Source organism: Hypanus sabinus, chromosome 6 (genome assembly GCF_030144855.1).
Source record: "Hypanus sabinus isolate sHypSab1 chromosome 6, sHypSab1.hap1, whole genome shotgun sequence".
Taxonomy (NCBI): domain Eukaryota; kingdom Metazoa; phylum Chordata; class Chondrichthyes; order Myliobatiformes; family Dasyatidae; genus Hypanus; species Hypanus sabinus.
In genome coordinates, this window is record NC_082711.1 from 12,161,508 (window position 1) to 12,182,669 (window position 21,162).

At 45.4% G+C, this 21,162-nt stretch overlaps 1 long non-coding RNA gene across 1 annotated transcript; it reads right to left on the bottom strand.

The window, feature by feature from the left end:
* Positions 1–8,942: 8,942 nt before the first annotated feature.
* On the bottom strand, positions 8,943–10,463 carry LOC132395313 (uncharacterized). Its single transcript, XR_009512562.1, has 3 exons — positions 10,447–10,463; positions 9,698–9,796; positions 8,943–9,017 (listed from the first exon to the last, which is right to left on the bottom strand). It is a non-coding gene; the product is annotated as an uncharacterized LOC132395313 (long non-coding RNA).
* Between the last annotated feature and the right edge of the window lie 10,699 nt (positions 10,464–21,162).

Below are 21,162 nucleotides of genomic sequence, written 5' to 3' on the forward strand. Positions count from 1 at the left end.
ACACACCATCCTTAAATCTCACCTGTTGCCGCAGAAACCCCTTTCCGTACCTCTTACTATGGAGTTCCCTACTACCACGGCTTTTCCTGATGTCTGACTCCTCGGCTCGGCTCTGCTTCTGCACTAATTTTCAGCTCGCAGACCTGTCTGCCTCTCAGTATCTTCTGTCCTGACAGCTTTCAAGAAGGTGAACCTGTTTACGAGAGGTACATCCCCTGGGGTCTCCTGTACTTCAAGCATCCTTTCCTTCCTCATCGTCGCCCCCTTTCTCTCTTCCGGTATCCTCGGTGTAACGACCTCACTGTAGGTCCTGTCCAGAAAACCCTCATTTTCATGGATAAACCTGAGGTCATCCAGTTCTTTCTTCATTGCTGCAAAATGCTCCTTCAGAAGCTTAATCTGGACACACTTTCCACAGCTGTAGCAGCCGGGGGCACCATCAGTGTCCCTGACCTCCCACATCATGCACGTAACACACTGAATCAGCTTAGCGGTCATGTCTTCACCCTCTGCAATTGTGCCTGGCAGTCTCCTCGCCAAAGACTAGCACTTCCCTCGACCAGGCCACTTCCTGACTTACAGTCAAAATGGCACCTGTGTACAACACTCCCTCAGTCGAGATCTTCTGGATAGATCATGAGACATTTAAATTCTTTTGTGTTTTGTTTGTCTTTGATGTAATTCTGGATCTATTGGAGCCTGTGGTTTGCTGTTTGGAGATCATTTGTGTGTGAGGATTATGGGAGGCAGAAGCAGTGTATGTGATCATCATGGCTGCAGTACCAGCACAAGCCGATATTTGACTTAATTTCACCAATTAAAGCAGGAGATTGAAATAATGAGGCAAATGCAGTTGAGCACCTCCTGTGTGCCTTTTGATTGCTCTGCTACTGGAGAGGGGAGAGCATGCTGCTGTGCTGCACCCAGAGATGATCAAAATCTGCATTTTGGATATGGACTTTTCTCCCATCTTACATTTTTTTATATTATGTTTCTCGCCCAATCTTTCTAGTTTTTTGTGCAGTGGAGGGGGATTTGGGAGTTGACAATCATGCAGCTTGGTTTCATATCTACATGCAGAAGAATTTGAGTTGTATGCTTTGAACATGGATCAGATGTAGAATCATTGTGGGTAGAGTTAAGGAATGGCAAGACCTTGATAAGCCAATCAGAAAAGACTCCATTTACTGCCATTCTTTGCCTCCTGCCAGTCACAGCCAACCTTCTCTCCATGTTAGTATCTTTCCTGTAAAACCATGGATGGGCTTTTTTTGCAGCCTTTGTATGGCACCTTGTCAAAAGCCTTCCAATTGCCACAGGCAGCTGTGGAAGCCAAAGCTTCATTTGTCAGGGCATGAAGAGAATTGGAAGATGAAACTGGAGAAAATGAATCAGTTGTGATGAAATGGTAGACTCAATGAGGCCAAGTGGCCCAATTCTGCTCCATTATCTTATGGTCTTTATGTATACTTATAGAGTAGATTTCCTTGTTCCCCATTGCAGCCTCGCTCCAAAGTTACTTCCAATGGTTGGATATCCACTCTTGCCTTTTACTGTCCAAAAGCAATTGGTATACTCATAATATTGGCTAGCTTATCTTCATATTTTATTTTTTCTCAGTACTTGTTTGTTGCCGCCTGTTGGCTTTTAAAAGCTTCCACTAATTTTAACTATATGTAATATATTGTACATTGTCTTAATGTACGTGGTTTTTACTAGTGATACACAAAAATAGTGCAATTTAGCAAGTATCTAATGTGCTTTGTGCTGGATGTGACTACTGTTTTGCACCTTGACCCCATAAGTAACACTCCGAAATTAAGCACTTCTGAATTGTTCTGACTCCAGCCATTGTGTTCTGCCATCATCCTTGCTACTGTCTTGCCCCCTTGCAATCAACTTTGGCCAGCTCTTCTCTAGTGCCTCTAATTCCCTTTATTCCAGTGCAATACTGATACATCTGACTTCTCTCTCATTGCTATATTTCTATCATGATCCCTGACTCAAGGGTTCCTTTCCCTTAAACGCCGTAATTAAATTTGTTCACTGCACAACCCCCAATCCAGAATTGCCTTTTCCTTAATGGGTTCCACCACAAGCTGCTCTAAAAAACCATCTTGTAGGTGTTCAACAAATTCTTTCCCTTGATCCAGCACTAACCTGACTTTCCCACTCTACCTGTATATTGAAATCCCTCATGGTAATTGTAACATTGTCTTTTCCATCTCCCAGTGCAATTGTACCCAATATCATGGTTCTATTTGAAAGCTTCTCATCAAGGTCTTGCAGTTCCTTAAAGAAGATTTACAGATCAGGAGAATAAACAATGTAGGTAGATTATAGTATAGGGAAGCATATGCTCATGCACTTTCATGGAAGGAATAAAGTGGACATTTTCTGAACAGGGAGCAAATCCAGAAAAAGGCCCAAAAGGACTTGGAATCTGTGCAGAACTCACTAAAGTTAACTTTCAGGTTGAGTCAGTGGTAAAAAGGCAAATGCAGTGTTGGCACCTAGAAAGGACTAAAATAGGATGTAATGCTGAGGGTTTAGAAGGTATTGGTGGAGTATTGAGCACCCCACCCCAAAGTCCTGCCATTGGTGAGGGTCTGGAGGTTCGACAATGATGCCAGGACTGGTGAAGCATCCATTGAACTCTTTTCCATAGATGCTGCCTGGCTTGCTGAATTCCAGCATCTGCAGATTTTTCTCATTTGAGAATAGAAGGATGTCCCTTTGAGCAGATGAGATGGGATTTTCTTTGGTCAGAGGGTGGCAAATCCAGAATTCATTGCTACAGATGGCTGTAGAGGCCATTTAAATTGGAGGTCAATAGGTTCTTGATCAATGGATGTCAAAGGTTACAGGAAAAAGGCAGGAGAATGGGGTTGAGTACAGAACACGCTGGTTTCCTTGCCTGCACAAGAGTAGGGAAGACACTGCCAGGAAGTCCTACCAAACTTGAGATTGGGACAGCTCATCCCACCAAACCCTGGTTTGTGTGGATATAGGTTATTATGCTGCCTTGTTGCAAAATAAGAGCCACAACAGACAGTACATTACATACAATGAAAGGAATTATGTTTATGGGTTAGTAAATAACAAAAAGGCCAAACAGTCTCACACACAAATTGGTGCTCATCTTGAACTTCTGCCACTCACTGGACCCTCTGTCAGCAGAAACATCCACACCACCTTCAGAACATCACTTACATCTCAAACAGGTCTCTCACCAGATAATATGCTACAACCAGTTCTCCCCTGGACAAAAGCCCAAGACCAACCTACTTTCACATCAAGAAAACCACTTGTTAATTGGATGGCACACTGCACATCATCCCTCATCTTCAATAACCTAAACTGAAAGCAGAACAGAGCTACTAAATGAAATACTTACAGCATAATAAAGATGTGAACCAGGGCATTACAAGTAAAATAAGAGAGTTTCTTCCAAAGTACAGTATTTATTTGAACAGGTGTACAAGACCACCTGTGGATGAATAAACAGGTTGCTAATTACACATCTGAACAATTATTAAGAGGCTTTGGAACAAGATTATAGCTTTCCTATCAAAATTAGAGAACACTGATAGGGTAGCATGCATCTCCCAGGGCTGCCACTTGCACCACAGCTGTTCTTCCAGAGCAATCACTAATACCTGCAAGGGGTATTCAATGTCCCACTATCTGTCTCAACTAAACTGCCAGCAGTTCTATTAAAACTGGATTGCTTGATCCATTGACTTCATCCCCAGGACCATCATTGTCAATCCATAAACTACATCTTTACTTGCATCCACAAAAACAGATAGCCACAAAATGAGCAGCTGCTTGGAGATTGTTCACTTCTCTACACCTGAGCTAGTTCATGACCCCCCCCAATCCCTAAACACTGGAGCAACAAGGTTCAGGTGGTTTAACAGTTAAACAGAGCATGTGGGAGGACCATTCAGATGCCTTCTGGCCTACAGAAAAAAAATTCCCAATAACTACACCCCTTTGACTTTGGGTGCCCACTATCTCCAGGTTTGAATTCCATGACATGTCGTTTTCCATGTTCCTGGCTTCCAAAAATCCTTAGTTGTCACCTTCTTCCAGAGAGAAGGAGGATCAGTTGAGTACCAAAATCACTGCTGCTGCTCCATTACCGATTCTACAGTATTCCAGCTGGCACACCTATAAGAGGAAAACATTCAGTATCCAGACAACTCAGTCACATTCAAAGTTAACATTAACTCTTAACAGACTCCCATTGGAAGTTCACTTGTTTGATTCACCAGCCTCAACCAATTTTCACCAAACTGCCCATATGCAACTTCCAGAATCCTTCAGCTCACATAAATCACACACTTGTCTCTGCAGTCTCTATTACTCAGGCAATCCCCAAGCAGCTGAGCACCAGATCAAATTGTTTATTAAGAGTTTGCCAACAGTCATGCTTGATGTTTAAAGTTCAAGACTACATTTCCAAATATCTAGTCTATGCCTGATGAAAGGCAGCAATGTCAATATTGTAAAGGCATAATTGCAATCTTGACATTAGGCAGACTTCCAGGATGAAGGATGGTTGTACATGGAAATGCCCCATGTTATGTCGCATTCCAGTCAGGTAAGGGACTGTTACAGATTGGTTTGAATGTACAGAGCTTCCTAACCCAGATCTGTGGTTAACAGAGACAGGTCTCAAATGCCCCATTGGTTAATCTTGCAGATGGTGTAGGAAGCAGCAAGGCCACACACAGACCTTCCCTGCTGGCACTAACACACTGCATTGAGATATGTCCACATAGGCAACCCACTGGCTCAATCAGAATGCCCAAGATCCCAGAAGCTCCAACCACAATACCCACCATAACAGATCAGCAAATCCTAATCAAGGAGCACACCACTGACAAACCCACTCCTCCTGACCCCAATCACCATTTCCTGTCACCTAATGGGCATACAATATATCTTGTGTACTTAAACATGTTGTTTTTTTAAATTGATGGATGTAAAGCTGCATCACATCCAGAGGAACAATTTTGTTCTCTACACTTGTGTACTGAAATGATATTAAACAATCTCAAATCTGAAGATGGAAAAATTTCCAAAGACATTAGATTCTCTACAGCTCTGGAGGATGATTCTTCAGCCACAACCAAAATTAGCTGTGTATTCAATAATAGACAGTAGGTGCAAGAGTAGGCCATTCAGCCCTTCTAGCCAGCACCATTCACTGTGATCATACACAATCAATACCCCGTTCCTGCCCTCTCCCCATATCCCTTGACCCCGCTATCTATAAGAGCTCTATCTAACTCTCTCTTGAATGCATCCAGAGACTTGGCCTCCACTGCCTTCTGGGGCAGAGCATTCCACATATCCACCACTCTCTGGGTGAAAAAGTTTTTCCGCATCTGTTCTAAATGGCCTACCCCTTATTCTTAAACTGTGGCCTCTAGTTCTGGACTCACCCATCAGCAGGAACATGCTTCCTGCCTCCAGTGTGTCCAATCCCTTAATAATCTTATATGTTTCAATCAGATCCCCTCTCATCCTTCTAAATTCCAGTGTATACAAGCCCAGTCGCTCCAATCTTTCAACATATGACAGTCCTACCATCCCAGGAATTAACCTTGTGAACCTACGCTGCACTCCCTCAGTAGCAAGAATGTCCTTCCTCAAATTTGGAGACCAAAACTGCACAATACTCCAGGTGGGGTCTCACCAGGGCCCTGTACAGCCGCAGAAGGACCTCTTTACTCCTATACTCAATTCCTCTCGTTATAAAAGCCAGCATGCCATTAGCTTTCTTCACTGCCTGCTGTACCTGCATGCTTGCTTACGTTGACTGATGTACAAGAACACCTAGATCTCATTGTACTTCCCCTTTTCCTAACTTAACTCCATTTAGATAGTAATCTGCCTTCCTGTTCTTGCCACCAAAGTGGATAACCTCACATTTATCCACATTAAACTGTATCTGCCATTCATTTGCCCATTCACCCAACCTGTCCCAAGTCACCCTGCATTCTCATAATATCCTCCTGGCATTTCACACTGCCACCCAGCTTTGCATCATCGGCAAATTTGCTAATGTTACTTTTAATCCCTTCATCTAATCAATGTATATCGTAAACAGCTGCAGTCCCAACACTGCACCTACCCCACTGGTCACAGCCTGCCATTCCGAAAGGTACCCGTTAATCGCTACTCTGTTTCCTGTCAGCCAGCCAATTTTCAATTCATGTCAGTACTCTGCCCCCAATACCATGTGCCCTAATTTTGCCCACTAATCTCCTACGTGGGACATTATCAAAAGCTTTCTGGAAGTCCAGGTACACTACATCCACTGGCTCTCCCTTGGCCATTTTCATAGTTACATCCCCAAAAAACTCCAGAAGATTAGTCAAGCATAATTTTCCCTTCATAAATCCATGCTGACTCAGACTGATCCTTCTACTGCTATCCAAATGTGTCGTAATTTCCTCTTTTATAATTGACTCCAGCATCCTTCCCACCACTGACGTCAGGCTAACCGGTCTATAATTCCGTTTTCTCTCTCCCTCCTTTCTTGAAAAGGAGGACAAGATTAGCTACCCTGCAATCAGCAGGAACTGTTCCTGAATCTATAGAACATTGGAAAATGATTACCAATGCATCCACGATTTCTAGAGCCACCTCTTTAAGTACCCTGGGATGCAGACCATCAGGTCCCAGGGACTTATCAGCCTTCAGACTCAACAGTCTATCCAACACCGTTTCATGCCTAATATAAATTTCCTTCAGTTCATCCTTTACCCTAGTTCCTTTGGCCACTATTACATCTGGGAGATTGTTTGTGTCTTCCCTAGTGAAGACAGATCCAAAGTACCTGTTCAACTCATCTGCCATTTCCTTGTTCCCCATAATAAATTCACCCATTTCTGTCTTCAATGGCCCAATTTTGGCCTTAACTATTTTTTTGCTATTCACATACCTAAAGAAGCTTTTACTATCCTCCTTTATATTCTTGGCTAGTTTACCTTCGTACCTCATTTTTTCTTGGTGTATTGCCTTTTTTTATTATCTTCTGTTTTCTTTAAAAGCTTCCCAGTCCTCCGGTTTCCCACTCATCTTTGCTACGTTATACTTTTATTTTTATACTGCCCTTTACTTCCCTCGTCAGCCACAGCCACCCCTTCATCACGAAGCTGTGCCAAACACACCTGTTGTGATATCCCAGACAACTTCATGTCCAAAGTTAACCATCCCCGGTGAAAGGCCACATCTTGTACTTAGTTCTGCAACAGAAAACTGGTTTAGATTCAAAACAACAAACAGGTAATCTCAAAAAGAAAATCATTGAAATGTTTGGGTTTTCTATAACCTCGTTCTATATGAAAGACAAGGTCTCAAACAAACCCCAGTAATCTAGCAGGTATTGAAGGAAGGGACAAGGTCACAGACGAACCTGCCCTGCTGGCATTTAAACTCTGCATCAAGGCAAATAGTGAGACTGAAATTTTGCTGACCGATTTCCGACTTAGGGTAAGTTGTATACATTGACAAGTGGGCCCTGAAGAGCAGAGCCAGGTATAGGCACTGTACTATAGGCACAATTACAGTACATAACCAACTAGCTCAAGCTGGAGATCAGCAGAGATGGATTCACTAGACTGAACACCAAGCCACAAGTTATAACTACAATCAATCCTGTTGAAGACCAGATGCAATCTCAAACCAACACAATTCCTAGAGAACTGAACCCACTTCCTCCAGCAGCTTTAGCCATTCAGTCCAAGGCTTGTCCTGTGTGGGAATACTGCTAAACACTGGCTTCAATCTTTGATCAAGACATCTACAATAATACTCCAGTGAGCAGAAGCAAGTCAAAATAGAAATGAATCACTCAGGGACAAATGCATATGTAGGTAGAGAACTAGACTGCAGAAAAGTTTTCATTTTCAGTAAAAATTAGCAGTTTCTTCCAAAGTGCAGTGATTGGGTACCTAATACAAAACCAACTGTAGATGAATAGGTTGCCAATTTACAAATTTCCCATGTCTGAACAATTAGTAAATGACTGGAACAAGGTTACAGCCAGTGCAATTAAACTGCCCATCAGCAGGGAACACTTAGGGAAGCTTGGATCTCCAGGAACTTCAGATCTGCAAGGCTGAGTAAGGGCTGCTACTTGCACCACAGCTAGCCTTACAGAACAAGTTTGAAAATGTCTGCCAGGATTACTCCATGTCCTACAATCTGACAACTGTATTTCACTATCAAGGGCTATTGGAATCCCCATGATGGGCCTACAAATGGAATTGGCCAACGGAAATTATCACTGACATGCCAAAAAAAACAGCTGTGGAGTGCAATACAAAAATTATAAATGACAAAATAAGTGCAAAAGCAATAGTGAGGCATGAAACATTCAGAAACAGGAACAGATTCTTTATCGATGTAGTAAGAGGGCACATTCTAGATATTTGAGTTAGAGGCAATGGACCAATGGTTTCATCTCCAAGAAAACCACATCCACTACCTGCATTCATACCTGAATCCATAGCTCTGCATTCCCAACCCCTGGGCATTCCTGCTGATCAGAGGATGCCAAGACATCAAGCAGAACTGCAGGCCCAACACTAGGCAGGTTTAAATGTGGTTGCAATAGGAAATTAAACTGGTGCCCATGTCTGCACTTTCCAAGACTAGCAGGAATGTAGAGCCTCCCAATCTAAATCTATGGTTAACAGAAGCTGGTTAATCTTCAGGTGTTAGAAGCAGCAAGGTCAAGGTCCAGATGGAAAACACTGCCCATATCAGAATGCCCAGGAATCTAGGTTCCAGTCAAAAACCCACACTACTGTACCTGAGCAACAAATCCTATTTGCCATTGAGGAAGACTGATCAAGCCCATGAGATTTATTCAAACACAACCAGAATAAAGTCAATTATATGCAATTAGACAAATACATGCCTGTTGTGGTATCCCAAACAGCTTAGTGTCCAAAGTTAAGTCTCCAGTGGAAAGGCACAACTTGTACTGATAACTGTAACAGAAAGATTCAAATTGCCAAACAATCTCAAGCACAAAAGTGTTTGGGTTTTCATATAACCTAGTTCTACATAGAAAAAGGTCTCAGACAAACCCCATTAATCTAGCAGATATTGGAGAAAGGGACAAGGTCACAGTCAGACCTGCCCTGCTGGCTATTTAAATACTGCATCAAGATTTGAATCACACCTGGGTTAAGTATATAGGACTAGACAAGATGTGGGGCCTGAAGAGCAACTAATATTCTAACATCCCAGTAACTCAAACACTTAAAAACTAAGCCATGAATTCTATGCTGTAACTTCATGTCCTATGGACTAAGCAAAATTAAAGTGAAATTGGTCTAGATAAAGTCAGCAGGAAGCACATGGGCTGAGGGACTTGTTTCAATGCTTCGTGGTGGACATCACTTACCAGGCTGGTTTTGACCCATTCCACACAGGCTTTGCAGCTTAAAACTTTTGAGTTCTGAAAACTTTACATACGGAACTTTAACTTTTACAGAATGCTCCCAGGCTTTATTTCAAACCACCACTTGTGTATTAAAATGCAATACTTAAATATTGCACAATCCTCAGTCCAGTTAGAGCCACAGAAACAGTCTAAACACCAAGGAAACTAGTAACCCCATTTCCTAAATGACTGAGTGTAGTGAAGTTACTTTGAGATACTTACCATCTTGGTCAAATCACGTCATCACCTTGGCACCCAAACACTCTACAGTTTTCCACCAGCAGTACACGTTCAGTTTCATGAGCTCCATGTCGCAAGCTGCTGAAAGATCAAATTGCCAAGTCACAACCCGAACAGGTAAGGCAGTCAGTACAGCAACATTTCAGTAGAGATGTACAGGGCTCTCCAACCTGGATCTGATGTTGACAGAAAAAGGTCGAATATGGCCCCCTGGTTAATTTTGCAATGCTGTAGGATGGAGGAAGGCCACACTGAGGCCTACCCTGCTGATACTGAAACACTGCAGCAGGCACAAACGCCCACACGCTATTCTGCGCATTTAGAACAGCGATGTCATTCGGGACCAACCCCGCACAAAGAGACAAGTCTTAAACATAAAATACATTTGCCGGCGTTACCCCATCAGCGAGCTGGGCAGAGCGGCGCGCCCAATCAGGGGGCCTCTTCCTCCCCGGTCCTCACGTGGGCAGAGCGGCGCGCCCAATCAGGGGGCCTCTTCCTCCCCGGTCCCCACGTGGGCAGAGCGCCGGGCCCAACCAATCAGGGGGCCTCTTCCTCCCCGGTCTGCACGCGGGCCCAATCGGGAGAGCCAAGACACCCAAATCAAACGGCTTCCTATGTTCCTTCCACTCAGCAGCTCGACCCACTTATTGTTCCCCGTCAAACAGAGCAGGCCCCGCAATCATCCTTCGCGCCGTTGCTAAGCAGAGACACAGCACAACACACCTTACCTCCTTGAGCTCGCGGCACAAAATGGCCAACATGCGCCGAACGCCGTCTTTTATACACGACTGTGTGTCACGTGAAACTTATCGACCAATGGGAGGTTCTAGCGCTGTTCGTCACGCAGGGGAAAGGGCGGGTTGGTTTCCAGTGCTGCAGGTGCTGCAAAGGCGAGATAAAGTTGAGTAACAACACACACAAAATGCTGGCCAGGCAGCATCTACAGGGAGAAGCGCTGTCGACGTTTCCGGCCGAGACCCTTCGTCAGGATGCCAGGCAGCATCTACAGGGAGAAGCGCTGTTGACGTTTCCGGCCGAGACCGTTCGTCAGGATGCCAGGCAGCATCTACAGGGAGAAGCGCTGTCGACGTTTCCGGCCGAGACCCTTCGTCAGGATGCCAGGCAGCATCTACAGGGAGAAGCGCTGTGGGGAAAGAATACCGAGATAATGTTAAAGGATGGAGAATAATACTGTAATTTAGAATACCTTACCTTTGATCCACTGACACTGCTTCATGTGGCATGGGTGTAGAGGGAGAGGAATCAAAATAAAGATCATTATGAACGATACATGTTATAACTATATAACAATTACAGCACGGAAACAGGCCATCTCAGCCCTTCTAGTCCGTGTCGAACGCTTACTCTCACCTAGTCCCACCGACCCGCACTCAGCCCATAACCCTCCATTCCTTTCTTCTCCATATACCTATCCAATTTTGATATAACCATATAACAATTACAGCACGGAAATGGGCCATCTCAGCCCTTCTAGTCCGTGCTGAACGCTTACTCTCACCTAGTCCCTGTGAAGTTTGTTGTTCTGAGGTAACAGTAGAGTACAATGCACAAAAATTGCTATAAACTGGGAGAAGTGATTAGTGCAAAAGAGAAATAAAGAGGTTGGGTTTATGAAAATCTGATGGTGGAGGGAAAAAGGCTGTTCTTAAGAAATGTGCGTCTTCAGCTCTTGTACCTCCTCCCCAGTGGTAGTAGTAAGAAGAGGGCATGTCCTGGGTTGGGAGGGGGGTTCTTTAAAGTTGGTTGCTGCCTTTCCCCCTCTTGTAGATGTTACAGGCCGAGTCATTGGGTATTGAAGCACCATCAATAACTCTAGGAGACTGGAAATGAATGATAGGCTTTTATTAACAGCGAAAAGGGAGCACAACATCTCGGAGACTGAGGGAGGAGCAGTGCCCCAATCGCCTTTATACAGGGGTCTGTGGGAGGAGCCACAGGAGCAGTCAGCAGAGGGGCTTGTCCGGACAGGTATATTTAAAGGAGAGGCTGATAGGTTACGGAGAGAAGGCAGGGATGTTACACCTGCAGCCCCCTCCTTTTTTGAGAATTGCAGGATCACTATTTATTTGGGTCAGGAGACCCAGGAAATGAGAGAGAGACGTTTGGAATGTCTTGACCCCCCCCCCCCCCCCCACCGGCAATATAAAGCTACGGGAAACGGCCGTTGTCTCTTGGAGACGGAATTGTGTATTACAATACTGTGCTTCGTGGAAGCCCTGAGGCAAAGTGGGCTGGTTGAGGGAGGGATTGCATCAACCCCAACCTGATTGACATCTGAGACCCTGTGAGTCAGGATAAAAGAGGGTCTGTGGGAACAGCCCCTCAGACGCACCAGAAGAAACGCTAGCGGTCCTGTAATAGCGAAAGCCGGTGGGAAGGCCACGTGCGTCCGGTTCCATTTGCCCCAGAACCGGTGGTCCTTTACCATGGAAGCACGGCTTTTGGCTAACAACGGGAAAATCAACTCCCAACAACTCTCAAAGGATTGACATCATAAAAGGAATGGGCAAGTTTTAACCCGTCTTTCTCTGCAACCAAAATGCTGTAGCTTGAATGAACTAAAGTGACTTTTATATTTCCATCGGACAATACATTATCCCGTAGACAACGATAGAGCTATTTCTTATTGATTATTATTATACCCGCGCTTCTAGATTTAGTATTGATGACGTATATCATCTGTATGTTTGCATTGATATTATTTTTGTGTATTTTTATCAATAAATACTGTTAAAAATAGTACCATCAGACTTCAACGGACCTCTCTATCTTTGCTGGTAAGTGACCCAGTTACGGGGTACGTAACAGGGGAAACTTGTGAAGAGTAATGGTAGAGATTTTCCTTCTATAGTAGACAGACAGGAGGATGTGCTCACGGAATGTGCATCTCGAATGGATGCTTCTGTGATGAACAGTCCATGGAATTCTATACCGATGCATCTGAAGCAAAATGACGTAGATAATAAGATTCAGTTGGTGCTTCCAAGAGCTACACATGCATGCAAAGCAGCAAGTGAAGCTGATATTTACATCCAAAAAAAAGACTTTGATATACTGATAATGACTGTAATATTTGTCGAATCACATGCACAGACTTCTTTCTTAAGCACTGTTGAGAGGAAAACATATGAGGATTGACATTATCTATGGCCAATATTAAATTAGAGTCATCAGTGTAGAAACAGTCTCTTTGGTCTCTCTAATCAGTGCTGAACTGTCACTCTGACTAATCACATCAATCAGTATTCGGACCATAGCCCTCCATACCCCTCCCATCCATGTACTTATAAGATCATAAGACATAGGAGCAGAATTAGTCCATTTGGCCCATCGAGTCTGCTCTTCCATTCAATCATGGCTGATCCTTTTTCTCCCCTCCTCAGCCTCCTCCCTGTAACCTTTGATGCCGTGGCCAATTGAGAACCTATCAAGCTCTGCCTTAAATACACCCAACAACTTATCCAAACTTCTCTTAAATGTTGCCGTCAAACCCACATCCACCACTTACTCTGGCAGTTCGTTCCACACTCTCACCACCCCCTCCCCGCCCCCGAGTGAAGAAATTCCCCTTAAATATTTCACCTGTAACCTATGACCTTTAGTTCTAGTCTCGCCCAACCTCAGTGGAAACACTTTGAACACGAGAATCTGCAGATGCTGGAAAGCCAGAGCAACACACACCAAATGCTGGAGGAAATCAGCAGGTCAGAAAGCACACCACCAGGTTCAGGAACAGCTTTCGGCAAGCACCAGGTTCCTGAAATGGCATGGATAACTTCACGCACACCAATGCTAAACTGACTCAATGGCCAACACACTCCCTTTCAAGGATTACTTCTTTTATTATTTGCATGATTTGTCTTATTTTGCACATCGCTTGTTGGTTCTTTGTTATATCAAAATCTCCATTCATAAATTCTTTTCCTGTAAATGCCTGAAAGAAAATGAATCTCAAGGTGATGGGTACATGCTTTCATAATAAATTTTCAATGACTTTACTCCCTGGAACATGGAAGTCTAAGGGGTGACCTGATAGAAGTATGCAAGACCATGAGAGAAAGCACATCATATTTTTCCCAGGGATGGGATGCTGAAAACAAGACGGCATGGATTTAAGAACAGAGGCAAGAGATTTAAAAGGGGCACCAGGGGCAGTTTCTTCACACAAAAGGTGGTGTACATTTGGTAAAAGCTCAGATTCCGAATCGTACCCCTATAATCACCAACATACTAAATGTCATGAAATGCGTTGATTTGTGGCAGCAATACCATGCAAGATGTGAAACCAGTTACAACAAGAAATGTGCATGATCTGTTGGGCATTTCCTACAGTTGGGCATTTGTTTGTAACTTAAACCTTTCTTTACCTGTCCGCAATAACGTAGCAATTGATAGCTTTATCAATAACTTATAGCCTGCTGTGTTCTACCAGCATTTTGTGTGTGTTGTTACTTTAACACAATGTTTCCTTTATCCACTCCACTCCTCACCCACCTTCTCAGCTTAACAATTTTCTGTTCCATTTCAACTCAGCCTCACCAGTCTGAATCATTTGCTCCGTTTCTCTTTTCAATAGTTGCTGGCTGACCAGCTGATTGCTCGCAAGGTTTGCTATGGAGTCCCAGCATTGATTTTCGGTCTGCTGTTTGGCGTAACTTATGAGACAAATCGCCAACACAAAGTGCACTGCGGATGCTGGGGTCAAAGCAACATGCTGGAGGAACTCAGCAGGTTGGGCAGCATCTGTGGAAACAAGCAGTTAACGTTTCGGGCCGAGACCCTTCGTCAGGAGACAAATCACCAGTTGCATCCACCATTTCAGCAAGATTTGGCTTTTGTTTTATTTTTAATTATTGAATAGATGAAGGAAATGCACCTTAATTATGTAATATCTGCCAGAAGACAGAAGGGTATGATTCTCTTCTGCCTCTCTCCTCTCTACGTCTCTCCTCCACTCCTTTTCCCCAACTCTCTGTTACTTCTCTCTCCTCCAAAACCCTTCTCCCTCTCCTTCCCCCTGTCCGTAACCTGGTGTGGGAGGCTCCAATGCACAGGGTTACAAGATACTGGGGAGGGTTTGTAAGGGCAGCCAGTTCCACCATGGATACAAGCCTCCCCGCATTGAGGGTATCTTCAAGAGCTGGTGCCTCGAGAAGGCAGCATCCATCCTTCACCATTTGGGACATGCCCTCTACCATTGAGAGGGAGGCCCATACTCGGTGATTCAGTAGCACCTTTTTCCTTCCACCATCACAGTTTTGAAGGGTCCATGAACACTACCCATTGTTCCTTTCCTTTTGGCAGTAACTACTTTTGTAATTCATATTAACTTCATGTATTTTCACTACACTGCTGCCACAAAGCAAATTTCAAAATGTCCAAGATTGCGATAACAAATGTGAGTAACACACACAAAACGCTGGCGTCCGTGGAGAGGAGTAACCAGTCGATGTTTCGGGTCAAGACCCTTCACCAGCACAGGCCCAAAACATTGAGTGTTTCTTCCCCTCCACTGATGCTGCCTGGCTTGCTGACAAACGTCTACAGATACAAAATGGAGAGTATCCACCACAGCCTGGTATGGAAACACCAGTGACCAGGAACTATAAAGTCCACAGAAAGTGGTGGATAAAACCCCAGCCACCACAGGAAAAGCCCTCTCTACCACTGAGCACATCTACAAGCAATGCTAACACAAGAAAGCTGCATTCAGACCCAAGGGCCCCCACCACCCAGACTCTCTTTGCACTGCTGCCATCAGGAAGCAGGTACAGCAGCCTTAGGTCCCACACCACCAGGTTCAGGAACAGTTATCACCCTTCAACCATCGGGAAGGAGGTACAGGAGCCTTCGGACCCACACCACCAGGTTCAGGAACAGTTATCACCCTTCAACCATCAGAGTCCAGAACCAGTGTGGACAAGTTCACTCACCACAACTCTGAACTGATTCCACAACCTACAGACTCAATTTCAAGGACCCTTTACAACTCATGACCTTAGTATTATTTATTTATTTATTATTTGTATTACTTGTCATCTTTTGCACATTGGTTGTTTGTCAGTCTTTATTTATATATAGCTTTTCATAAATTCTAGTGTATTTCTTTATTTTCCTGCGAATGCCAGCAAGAAAATGGATCTCAGGGTTGTGTATGCAGACATACAGTTTGTGTACTTTGACAATAAACTTACTTAGATATTTTTCTAAATCCCTCTCCATAGATGCTGCCTGACTTACTGAGCACCCCCTCCCAAACATTCCGTCTGCATTGCTCAAGATTTCCAGCACCTGAAGAATCTTTTGTGTTGATAATAAACCTGATTCTCCTGTTTTCTGTCCTCGTGCCCATCCTCAAGTCCATCAGGTGATGCAATTGTCAATTTGCATCTCATTACTGAGTGGACACCTTACCTCTGAACCCTGACCTTCTCCACTTGGTGAACCTGGGTTGGGGTCAGGGCTCAATCCTTCGATTTGGTCGCTGTCACTCACACCCTCTATTGAGTTGTCTCAAATTGACGCAACCATGCTTAAGGGTGGGAATTATTTAACACTCAGACGGTGAACATAATCACTTATTTTGTACTCCGAATGTGACGCTTTAACCTGAAAATTAAAAGTTAAGGTTTCCTGCATTTCATTTAAAAAATGGTAGATATGCCAGCAAATTAGGACAAAGAAGGAAAAACTTGTGTAAAGTGTCACGTTTTAGTGGGAAGTAACTCTAAAGCGGGTGCAGGGAAGTAATCTCTGAGTTTACTCGTCACATGGGCATGGAAACATAATGTGTTTGTGCCAGTGGCCAACAAAATCCGAGTTTTGCTGGAAGCAGCCCACAAGCCTCTCCACACTTCCAGTGCCAACACAGCACACCCAAAGCTTCCTAACCCTAACCCTAACCCTAACCCTAACCCAACACAGCACACCCAAAGCTTACTCACCCTAACCCAAAGCTTACTCACCCTAACCCTAACCCAAAGCTTACTCACCCTAACCCAAAGCTTACTCACCCTAACCCTAACCCAAAGCTTACTAACCCTAACCCAAAGCTTACTCACCCTAACCCTAACCCAAAGCTTACTCACCCTAACCCAAAGCTTACTAACCCTAACCCTAACCCTAACCCTAACCCAAAGCTTACTCACCCTAACCCAAAGCTTACTAACCCTAACCCTAACCCACAAGCCTCTCCACACTTCCAGTGCCAACACAGCACACCCAAAGCTTACTAACCCTAACCCAAAGCTTACTCACCTTAACCCTAACCCAAAGCTTACTAACCCTAACCCTAACCCACAAGCCTCTCCACACTTCCAGTGCCAACACAGCACACCCAAAGCTTACTCACCCTAACCCAAAGCTTACTCACCCTAACCCTAACCCAAAGCTTACTCACCCTAACCCAAAGCTTACTCACCCTAACCCTAACCCAAAGCTTACTCACCCTAACCCAAAGCTTACTCACCCTAACCCTAACCCAAAGCTTACAAACCCTAACCCAAAGCTTACTCACCCTAACCCTAACCCAAAGCTTACTCACCCTAACCCAAAGCTTACTAATCCTAACCCTAACCCACAAGCCTCTCCACACTTCCAGTGCCAACACAGCACACCCAAAGCTTACTAACCCTAACCCAAAGCTTACTCACCCTAACCCTAACCCTAACCCACAAGCCTCTCCACACTTCCAGTGCCAACACAGCACACCCAAAGCTTACTCACCCTAACCCTAACCCAAAGCTTACTCACCCTAACCCTAACCCAAAGCTTACTCACCCTAACCCAAAGCTTACTCACCCTAACCCTAACCCAAAGCTTACTAACCCTAACCCAAAGCTTACTCACCCTAACCCTAACCCAAAGCTTACTCACCCTAACCCAAAGCTTACTCACCCTAACCCTAACCCAAAGCTTACTCACCCTAACCCAAAGCTTACTAACCCTAACCCAAAGCTTACTAACCCTAACCCAAAGCTTACTAACCCTAACTCTAACCCACAAGCCTCTCCACACTTCTAGTGCCAACACAGCGCACCCAAAGCTTACTAACCCTAACCCAAAGGTGGTGGAGGCAGATCGGTAGAATCATTTCAGAGGTTTTAAACAGGCCAGGAACTAAGGGATATAGACCATGTGCAGGCAGGTGGGACTAGATTATTGATTATTTTGATTTATTTAGAGATACCCTTCCAGCCCAATGAAGATCTCAGAGTCAGGGTGGTCTATCACAGGGACATTAAGATCATTTGTGTCCTTTGTTTAATGGAATCCTGACTAACCCCTACCATACCAGATTGGCCCCTCCTTTGTCAGGAGGGTTCACACTCCTGAAAGTCAAACTCCATGATCACAGGGTCACTGGGTGCCACAGGGATCCTCACAGCTGTAGTTATATTCTCCTTCGCAAAGCGTGTATAGAAGGCGTTGAGTTCATCTGTGATGCACCATCAATAACTCACACTGAGACGTAAGGCGAGATATCGGCTTTTATTGACTGGAAGAAGGAACCAGGAGTGAGTGTCTATCATACAATGTCTTGGAGACTGAGGCCGAGCGTCAGGCCTCAGATCTCCTTTATACAGGGGCCAGTGGGAGGAGCCACAGGAGCAGTCAGCAGGGGGCGTGTCCACAGGGGTCCGTGGGAGGGGCCACAGGAACAGTCAGCAGGGGGCGTGTCCACAGGGGTCAGTGGGAGGAGCCACAGGAACAGTCAGCAGGGGGCGTGTCCACAGGGGTCAGTGGGAAGAGCCACAGGAACAGTCAGCAGGGGGCGTGTCCACAGGGGTCCGTGGGAGGGGCCACAGGAACAGTCAGCAGGGGGCGTGTCCACAGGGGTCAGTGGGAGGAGCCACAGGAACAGTCAGCAGGGGGCGTGTCCACAGGGGTCCGTGGGAGGAGCCACAGGAGCAGTCAGCAGGGGGCGTGTTCACAGGGGTCTGTGGGAGGAGCCACAGGAGCAGTCAGCAGGGGGCGTGTCCACAGGGGTCTGTGGGAGGAGCCACAGGAGCAGTCAGCAGGGGGCGTGTCCACAGGGGTCTGTGGGAGGAGCCACAGGAACAGTCAGCAGGGGGCGTGTCCACAGGGGTCTGTGGGAGGAGCCACAGGAACAGTCAGCAGGGGGCGTGTCCACAGGGGTCTGTGGGAGGAGCCACAGGAACAGTCAGCAGGGGCGTGTCCACAGGGGTCTGTGGGAGGAGCCACAGGAACAGTCAGCAGGGGGCGTGTCCCGACAGGCACATAGTTCACCACAATCTGGTAGTGAAGCATCGCTGCCATTCATGCTGTTGCGTTTCACTTTGCACGAAGTAATGTCTTGCGGACCCTGCCAGAGTTTTCATACCTCCAAAATCGCTCAGAATTGGTTTTACACTCGTGAAATAGCACTCGTTTTCATGTACAGCCCTAATTGCCAGACTTAATGCTACCGATCTAGCCCGCTGCAGACAACAACCCTCCTGGTTCATCCACGGCTTTTGGTTTGGGAATGTACAGTAAGTCTTCGTGGGCACACGCTTATCCACACAGGTTTTAATGAAGTCAGTAACAACCGCAGCATTCTCATCCGGGTTCGAAAATTAATCCCTGAATACAGTCCAGTCCACCTGATTCAAAGTCGTCCTGTAGGCATTCCTGTGCTTCCCTTGTCCAAACCTTCTCAGTCCTCACTGCTGGTGCTGCAGTCTTCAGTATCTGCCTATATTCGGAGTAGAAATACAGCCGGGTGATCAGACTTACTGAAGTGAGGGCGTGGAATAGCACGGTAGGCATTCTTGATGGTGGTGTAGTAATGGTCCAGTGTGTTGTTTCCTCTGGTATTGCAAATGATCTGTTGATGGTAATTGTTTAGTGAGTTTTGCAGACTGGCCTGGTTAAAATCTCCCAAAATGACGGCGAAGGTGTCAGGGTGCGCCATTTCATTCTTATTGATCCCATCTCTCAGATCATGCAAAGCCTGTTTGACCTTGGCCTGAGGTGGAATGAAAATGATCGCTAAAATCTCCTGCGGCAGATGAAATGGACAACACTTCATTGCAAGATATTCCAGGACTGGTGAGCAGCTTTGGGGTATCACAGATACACTTGTACAACGAGGAGTTGATAATGAGGCATACACCTCGAGCTCTGCTTTTGAGAGTCTCAACAGTCCTATCCTGGCGGTGCGTAGTGAACCCGTCAATCTCAGTCGTTGTGGCCGGTACAGGAAGGAGGGATGTAACTACAACTCCGAGGATTGCTGCTGCATACAGTGACCCTGTCTCGAAGGCCAACGTCAGGCTGTCTTTCAGGAGGGTGAACCCTCGCAAGGTGTCAGGCCCCAAAACTCTGAAAAGCTTGTGCCAATCACCTAGCTGGAGTATTCAAAGCCAATTTTTCACTGCTATGGTTGGAAGTTCCAACCTGCTTCAAAAAGGCCATGGTTATACTGGTGCCCACAAACAGCAGTGTCAGCTGTCTTAAGGACTACAGTCCAGTAGCACTCACATCTACAGTGCTGAAATGCTTTCAAAGGTTGATCACGGTTAGACTGGACCTCTGCCTCAGCAAGGACCAGAACCCGCTGCAATTTGCCTATCGTCAATGGTAGACACAATCTCAATGACTCTTTCCATGGCTTAGATCATGGGGACAACGCAAGCACCAATGTCAGGGTGCTGTTTAGTGACTGTAGCTCAGTGTTTAACACCATCATTCCTTCAGTCTGATCGAAAAGCTACAGAACCTGGGCCTCTGCACCTCCCCCTGTAAACGGATCCTTAACTTCCTAACCAGAAGACCACAGCCTGTGCAGATTGGCAATAACATCTCCCCTTCGCTGGTATTCAACACTGGTGCCCACTGCTCTACTCTCTCCAGAACCATGACTGTGTGGCTAGGCATAGCTCAAGTGCTGTCTACAGTATAAATTTGCTGATGATACAACCATTGTTGGCAGAATCTCAGATGGAGGCAAGAGGGCGTACAGGAGTGAGATACACCAGCTAGTTGAGTGGTGTCACAGCAACAACCTGTCTCTCAATGTCAACAAGAGCAAGGAGCTGACTGTGGATTTCAGAAAGGGAAAGACTGAAAAGGGAACACAGAGAAATCACAAGTGGAGAGAGTGAGCGTTTTCAAGTTCCAGGAGGTCAATATCTCTGAGGATCTGACCTGGTTCCAACATATCAACACAGCTATGAAGAAGGCTGTATTTCATTGGGAGTTTGAGGGGATTTGGCTTGTGACTTAATGCACTCGAAAACTTATACAGAGGTACCGTGGAGAGCATCCTGTCGGCCTGTATCACCGTCTGGGGGAGGAGGTTGCTACTGCACAAGGTCAAAAGAAGCAACAGAAAGTTGTAAAATTAGCCAACTTTATCTTGGGTACTAGCCTCTGTAGTATCCAAGACATCTTCAAAAAGATGGTGCCCATCATTAAGG